The sequence below is a fragment of the Lolium rigidum genome, unplaced genomic scaffold, assembly GCF_022539505.1.
Source record: "Lolium rigidum isolate FL_2022 unplaced genomic scaffold, APGP_CSIRO_Lrig_0.1 contig_7894_1, whole genome shotgun sequence".
Taxonomy (NCBI): Eukaryota; Viridiplantae; Streptophyta; class Magnoliopsida; order Poales; family Poaceae; genus Lolium; species Lolium rigidum.
This window is the reverse complement of record NW_025901512.1, coordinates 1,343,732-1,352,383: the sequence shown is the minus strand read 5'-3', so window position 1 is coordinate 1,352,383 and position 8,652 is coordinate 1,343,732. Positions and strand designations below refer to the sequence as shown.

General features: G+C 48.6%; 1 pseudogene; it reads right to left on the bottom strand.

Moving 5' to 3' along the window:
* Positions 1–661: 661 nt before the first annotated feature.
* On the bottom strand, positions 662–1,950 carry LOC124682269 (annotated as a pseudogene).
* Between the last annotated feature and the right edge of the window lie 6,702 nt (positions 1,951–8,652).

Here is an 8,652-nt window from a genome sequence, read left to right as displayed (position 1 = left end):
CTCGCTCCGTTCTAAAATATAAGGCGTATAAATTTAGTCAGAAGTTAACATTTTTTAAGTTAGCCAAACATAAAAACATCTAGAATACCAAACCAATATAAGTAGATCGACCATAAAATACATTTTTCATAGTGTATTTCCTTAATATTGCAAATGTTGATGTTTATATATATATATATATATATATATATATATATATATATATATATATATATATATATATATATATATATATAGTTAAACTCTTAGTAAATTTTAACTTTTGATTAAATTATATGGCCTGTATTTTAAAACCGAGGAGTATAGCATATACTCATTTTCTCATCGTTTTTGGCCATCAACATTTTTGATTAAAAATACTTAGACTATTGCAGACCCGAGCTTGGAGTCCTAGACCTACACATATTACACAGACTCAACACCAAGCACAGCTCGGACTAGCTCAACAACACGTACACGGACATGACCAAGAGACTAACTACTAGTCCTAACCTGACTCAAACACGCAGAACACACACACCTAGCTCATACGCACATGCATGCATCCACAGCTCTAACCGACTGCACTAATCAAGATTACCTCTAACACAGTTCAGGTCAATCTCGCTCTCGGCTTAGTACTACATCGTCTCCGCTGTCAATGCACTCAGCTGCAGCGCGTCTACGGCCGGGGCCGGCCCTCGGCCTGGGCCATGAGGCCGTTCACTTCGTCGTCGGTATCCTCGCCAACTCGGAGGTAGTTCTTGGCGAGCACGCGGAGCGCGGCGGGCGAGCAGTATCCGAGCTCGATCTTGCGGTCCATTCGGCCTGGGCAGACCAGCGCCGGGTCGAGCCGCTCCGGGTGGTTGGTGGTGAAGATTATGAGGCGCTCGCCGATGCAGGAAGACCAGAGCCCGTCCACGAAGTTGAGAAGGCCGGAGAGCCTTATGGACTCCCGCCCAATCGTCGCGGGTGGCAGCATCGACATCTTGGCGTTGTTGTCGTCGTCGTCTTCGTCGATGATGCCGCCGCCCTTCTTCCTGCGGTCAGAGAGGTCGAGGGAGCAGTCGATGTCCTCGACTACGTTGACGGACTTGGGCGTGGTGGAGACGAGCAGGCGGCGGAGGTGGGAGTTGGTGGCCACGGTTGTGAGCTCTAGGTCGTAGACGTCGAACATGAGGAGGTTGGCGATCGCCGCGACGAGGCTGGTCTTGCCGGTGCCGGGAAGGCCGTGGAGCAGGTACCCGTGCTTCCACGCGCGGCCGACGCTCACGTAGTGCTCCCGCCGGGACGCAAAGCGGAGCAGGTCGGCACGGATCTCCTCGCGGAGCGCCGGGTCCACGGCGAGTGTGTCGAACGTGGAGGGGTGGGAGAATGCGTGGGAGGTCCAGAGGCGCTGGTACTCCTCGCCGTTGGTGTAGAGCCTGTGCTCCCACGACGTGAACCGCATCCTGGTGGCCTCGTCGATGACGTGGGGGATGTAGCTGTCGTGCACGAAGTCGCGGTGCTGACGCAGGAACTGGAGCTCGAGGCTGCGGTGGACGCCGCCACCGCCGGAGGGGCCCTTGCCGCCGCCATACACGTCGACGGGCGCGCGGTGGAGGTCCACTTCACCATGACGCCCTTCCAGGTGTCGTGGGCGGTGTGGGCGTCCGGGAGAGAGGCGACAGCGCGGCTCCCCCCGCGCGGCTTGTAGAGGCGCACGGCGGGGGCCGCGGTGAGGCAGCGCGCACCGAGGTAGAGCTGCGCGGCATCGTAAAGGTCGTTGGCTACGCCGGTGATGGTGGCACCGTCGGCCTCGTAGATGAGGATGGTGGCCGTGGGGGCCCGGAACGCGGCGGTGACCCGCGCCAGGAAGCGGCGTAGCCACTGCTCAGCCTCCGGCGGGACGAAGTCCCGCATGGCCGCCCGGAACACCATGACCATCACGATCAGCGAGCCCACCGATCGACAGTCCAGGACCATCTCCATGGCCGCCGCGTCTAGCTTGTTCGCTGGCGTCGCCACGCTAGCTTGCTACACTAATAGAAAACAGGTCTTTCGTCCAAAGCCCCTGGGAGCTTTAGTCCCGGTTTTAAAGCAAACCGGGACCAGTGGGAGGCATTGGTCCCGGTTCGTTTCACGCGGCGCGACGCCACCCTCTGGTCCCGGTTCGTTTGGGGCCTTTAGTCCCGGTTTGTGTTGCAGCAGGGCGCGTCAGGGCGTGTCAGGCCCCGACCCCTTTTAGTCCCGGTTGGTATCACCAACCGGGACCAAAGGTCTACCCTTTGGTCTATATATACCCTTACCCTGCCCAAGTTTGAGCCACACTTAGCATTTTCCACTTCTTAGCACAAGAGAGGTGTATGTTGCTTTACCCTCTTCATATGCATAAGAGGTGTTTGATGAAATGCCTAAGAGCTTTTGCTAGTTGAGTTCACAGAAAACAAGCCACATTTAACTGTCTTTTTTCTTCTCCATCGAGGTTAACAACTTAATTTATCCTTTTGTCTGTCATTGATAAAATGCATGTGTATATATATACATCGCTTCACTAATCATGATGTTCTGTAATAGTTTTTTAATAAGCTTAATTATATCATGCAGATGAATCGGCAATGGATGTACGGTGACCAACGCCTTCACGAGTTCACTTCGGGCCTGCAAAATTTTATCAATGTGACTGAGGAAAACAAACGGGGTGGTTTTATGTAGTGTCCATGTGTTAACTGTCAGAATGTCATAAATTACTCTTCCTCGAGGACCATTCACACCCACCTGCTGCGGTCCGGTTTTATGCCCCACTACAATTGTTGGACCAAGCACGGAGAAAAAGGGGTTATCATGGAAGACAACAAAGAAGAAGAGGACGATGACAACTATCCCATGTTCGCTGAATACGGTGATACTGCAAAGGGGGATTGTTTTCCATTAGAAGACAACAATGAAGACAATGAAGCAGAAGATCAAGAGGCATCAGATGAGCCTGCTGATGATCTTGGTCGGGTCATTGCTGATGCAAGGAGACAATGTGAAACTGAAAAGGAAAGGTTGAACTTTGACAAGACATTAGAGGATCACAACAAATTGTTGTACCCAACTTGCGAAAATGGCCAGAAAAAGCTAGGTAGCACACTAGAATTGTTGCAATGGAAGGCAGAGATCGGTGTGACTGACTCAGGGTTTGAAAAGTTGCTAAAAATAATTAAGAAGCAGCTTCCAAGGGGTAACGAATTACCCGCCAGTACGTACAAAGCGAAGAAGGTTGTCTGCCCTCTAGGATTAGATGTGCAGAAGATACATGCATGCATTAATGACTGCATCCTCTACCGCGGCGAGTACGAGAATTTGGATGCATGCCCGGTGTGCACTGCATTGCGGTATAAGATCAGACAAGATTACCCGGGTGATGTTGAGGGTGAGTGCCCCAGGAAGAGGGTTCCTGCCAAGGTTATGTGGTATGCTCCTATAATACCACGGCTGAAACGTTTGTTCAGAAATAAAGAGCATGCCAGGTTGTTGCGATGGCACAAAGCAGACCGTAAGAAAGACGAGATGATTAGACACCCCGCTGATGGGTCCTAGTGGAGAAAAATCGATAGAAAGTTTCCGTACTTTGCAGAGGATGCAAGGAACTTAAGGTTTGGTCTAAGTACAGATGGCATGAATCCTTTTGGAGAGCAGAGCTGCAGTCATAGCACCTGGCATGTGACTCTTTGTATCTATAACCTTCCTCCTTGGTTGTGCATGAAGCGAAAGTTCATTATGATGCCAGTGCTCATCCAAGGCCCGAAACAACCCGGCAACGACATTGATGTGTACCTGAAGCCATTATTGAAGAACTTCTACAGCTGTGGGCCATAACAGGTGTACGTATGTGGGACGAGCACAAGCAGGAGGAATTTGACCAACAAGCGCTGCTTTTCGTAACCATCAATGATTGGCCTGCTCTTGGTAACATTTCAGGACAGTCAAACAAGGGATACAATGCATGCACGCACTGTTTAGATGAGACGCCAGGTGCATATTTGGATAAATCTAAGAAGGTCGTGTACCTGGGGCATCCTCGATTTCTTACGCGTACCCATCCCGTAAGAAAGAAAGGCAAGCATTATAATGGTGAGGCGGATCACCGGAAGAAGCCTGCCCACCGTCATGGTGCTGATATATTTGGTATGGTCAAGGATCTAGAAGTAATATTTGGAAAGGGTCCTAGCGGACAGTCTGTTCCGAATGACGCTGCCAGACACGCGGCCATGTGGAAGAAGAAATCTATATTTTGGGAGCTACCCTATTGGAAAGTCCTAGGTCATTATATCGATGGTGTAGCCAAAAACAACATTTGGCGTCGGCTCATGGCACATTTCAACCTACCTCCAGAGGAGAATGCCAATCAAGCCAGACAGATGGAGGAGAAAGTCAAGGAGTTTGCTCTAAAGAAGATGGCCGACCTATTCAAGAACCACAAGAAAAGATTGTACCATGACTTTGTCAAGCAAAAGAAGACTCCGGACTTCACTTGAGCATATGAGAAGATAAAAGATCACTGGCCCAAATTCATGAAGTACACGCTGTCAGAAGAATTTAAGAAAAGGTTGGAAACAAATAAGAAAAATGCTTCGTTGAAGAAATATCACCAAGTTATGGGTCCAGGTGGCTATAGGGCTAACAGGCCTAAGTGGCAGGCAGCTGAGGCGGAACTGGTCAGGAAAGGGATCCAAATAGGGACATTCAATTGGACCGAACGGTCGAAGGAGTGGTTCTACGGGATTGTGTGGGGACCCCGGACTAGCTGTCCAAAATCCCTGTTATGTATACCGTTCACGATCCCATGATCAGTGCGCCGTGAACACATAACCGATCTGATATCAATTACACCATCCATTACAAAGTGGAATAAGAAAATTACAAAAGGTCACATGAACAATACTTACATAATAGCCCCGAAGGGCCTAACTAAACATCAGAGTAGCAACATCACTTCAGCAGCGCAGTACCCAAGTCATCTGCCATAACCCTACAGGCAACTGACTGGGAGAACGTTTCCTAGCTCGCATAGACATCATCCAATCCTTCTTCATTTGTCGAATTCCTCCAAGTCTGGCCAAGTAAATAGCCAGGGACAAAGCCGTGAGTACATTGGAATTGTACTCGCAAACCATCAAGAAGGTACTTTGCAAGAGTGCAAGATAACAAGTGCTAATCTAAGATGACAAGAGGGAAAGACTAGTTTCTCTTGTGGATATGGCATGTAGATGAGAAGTAGTTTCTCTTGTGGCTATAGCATCCCTACTTCTCAGGTGAAGGGGACACTTCAAGAGGGTTCTAAGACATCTCTATATCTTTGTTGAAGAAGATACTCCAAAAGATACCCTATGACATCTCTATATCTTTGTTGAAGAAGATACTTCAAAAGGGTACTACAGCATAAAACACTAGGATGGGAGTAACCCAGTTTATTTCCTTTCCGACCATCTCCATATGGTCAACCAAACCATTCTAGTACCCTTCCGGTACTCCGAAAACAAGTTCCTTTTTTTCCTTTGGTAAACACTTTCTCAAACAAAACTCATCAGGCTAAGCAACAGCCATTTCAACCGTCCATGACCGCGGACACGGCTATTCGAATAGATTTGACTCTGCAGAGTTTGCACACTTTCCCCACAAGATCCGCGAGTTTATCATGTGGGCATCATCCCCGCATATCAACTATGCCATGACAAAAAACTCGGACATAGCCTTTCGCCTATTCGACTTAGCACGGGATCCTACCCTATGGAGTATGTACCTCCCCGACACCGTGGCAGCTCACCTCACTTTGAGCGTGGCTCCACCGCCAAGCCAGGAGACCCATAGTGTCTTCCGGACGGGTAGCCCCGAAGGCATCCCGTTATACGATTGTCTCCACCTACGACAACCCGGACTCGGGGGTAACCTTACCCTTGTATTGTTGTGCGGTGTCCCATGCTAAGAAGAACAAACTATGGGCTAAGCCCCGTGCCCACGTTGGGGTAATGTGGTTGCGCGGGTTAATTGTCACGGGTGAATACTTAGGCGCCAAAGTTTTCGAAAACAAGATTCTCTTTCCAACCATCTTTGCCAAGATCCTTTTCTTTCATAAACACACGCTTGGGTAAGTCCAACTCACCCAAGGTTTTCAAAAATTCTTTTCAACAAGGTATTTTTCCAAGGGGTTTCCAACCTATAGTTTTATGGATGAACTAAGATACATCAAGGGCATGATGCTAGCCATCATACCACTAAGGAGATGATAAATGAGGTGTCAACGGGGTCATACATGCTTAGGGTAAGCATGCATAGACAACACAAGTGGAACTAACTCAAGATGGATCAAGAGACAATAATAACAAGAAGATAACAACAACAAGTAACACAACATTACGAGATCAAAAGATGGCTTGCCTTGGTTGGCTTATTTGTCCCTGGACTTCTTCAACTCCATTCAAATAAGAATTCCAATAATATAACCAAAATCCTTGTCCGATTCCACTTCTTCTTCTTATCCGGAATTGTTCGCATCTATCACCGAAAAATATAAAAGGAACACAATCAATCACATTGCACCAACAAGACAATCATTCAACAATCAACATTCATTAGCTAACCACTCTACTAAGGACTAACATGCTAAGGTCTCATGGTTACTTATAAAGGCATGAGAGCCTCATCAACTAGCAATTGCCTCTCCGGTTATCACCATGGCATAAATAATTATCCCCTGGTAGATAACACCACAAAGATGACAAGTGCATTGGTTTGGCATCAAAAACATTCAAAGTTTATTTTCAAACATTTTTGGAAAGGCACAAAACATTTCCTACTTTATTTGGCTAATAGACACTATACACAATTAGGAAGTAAACAATATGCCCCACTATTTTGAATACTAAAACAAAACATTGAAACTAAGTTTAAGTTGCAGAGGTTTTGTTTTGCAAGAATAAAACAAAGGTTGACCAATTTCAAATAAAAAGAGGTGGTCAAAGATTTTAAAATAAACAAAAAGTTTTGGTTCAACAATTCATGTAACACACTCATATTACTAACAGAAACAAATATGCATGAAAAGAGACTAGAAATATTTTTCCTAGATGGCCAGTAATAAAACAAGGTTAACACAATTGGATTCATCCACAAATATTAATCCTATAATTTTTAAAATTACAAACACTAAGCAGAAAGCAGTGATCATGTTTAATGCACTAAAAATTGTACAAAAATCCTAAAAATATGGGACCAGTGGCATTGGAAAGGTAATGAAATTTCTGAACTAATGAACTTGGTTTCACTGGATTTGCGTTTGTAGATTAGGAGTTATTCACAAAAGAGTGCTACTGGTTATAACAGCAAATTTCAATTTTTCAAAAGAATTCAAACGGGCGGGAAATTTCACTGGGCCGTGCGGGGTGGCAGTGTTGGGCCGGCCCAGGTGGTTGTCCAAGTGGAGGTGAGGGAAAAAGAAATAAAGAAAGAGGAGGGGAGAGGGGCCCGGGCGGGCCAGGCCTGCATGCTGAGGTGGCCAGAGGGCCATGCAGCCGCACGTCCAGGAGGACCGAACGGCCAGTGGCCGTCGTCCTCCTCTGGCCATGCACGCGCGGGCAGACGGGAAGAAACGGAGGTGGCCGGGGGCTTACCGCGGGGCGACGGAGGTCGACGGTGAGCGTGGAGGCAGCGGCGGGTCGAGGCAGCCGAGGTGCACGTCCAGCAGCTCCTCCACTACCCGCAGCAGCTTCTCCCGACGGCGTCTTCTCCGCGGGTGCTTCCGGACGAACAGCTACAGTGGCTCCTACCGGCGATCCTGGACGACATGCAGGGGCGCGTTAGAAGGGGTAGGAGACGAGGATCAGTATGGGAAAAGAAGGGGAGGGAAAAGGGGCCGTGGGCAAGCTCGACCGTGCTCGCACGATGACCATGCCGGCGTGCTCTGCTCCGGCGAGCAGCAGCCAGGGGGCACCTCAGTGACCCTGGCATGGGATGAGTGAGGGGGTGGGGTGGAGAGGAGCACTGTGAGGGAGAGGGGGAGGCTCGGGTGGCTTTTATAGCCCCGGAGTGGCTCACGGTGGGCTTGGTGCACCCGGCAGGGTGACCATGTCTAAGGGCGGGCGTGGCGAGGATGCTGCAGGCTAGGGCTGGCCTCGGGAGCATGCGTATCGGGGAAAGGAATGCCAGGACACTATCATGGCGCAGTCTTGGGAGAAAACATGGCTTGCTGCTCTCTACCCAAAACTGGGTGACCACGTCCATGGCAAGCTCGGGCAGGGGTGCTGGGGGCATTGGGGCACGAGGGGAAAACACTGAGGAGCTCCAGGTGACATAGGCATCCCAAATGGGCCTGCCGAAGATAGTACCCGGGGTTTACTGAAGGCCCAATACCCGAAGAATAAGAAGATTCGGGAGCCCAAGATATATTAAGGAAAGTTAGAGTTGTAATAGGAAGTGTTATTTGTAATCTGGCGGGATGAGTTTGAAACCGTCCCGGACTCTGTAACTTGTACAAAACGAAACCCTCGGCTCCGCCTCCTATATAAAGGGGGAGTCGAGGGACGAAGAGATCATCGAATCATTATTACAAACCCTAGTTTTCATAATCGTCGAGTACTTTTTGGCTGAAACCTTCGAGATCTACTTGCCCTCTACTTCCAACTAAACCCTAGCCTACAATCCATAGGCATT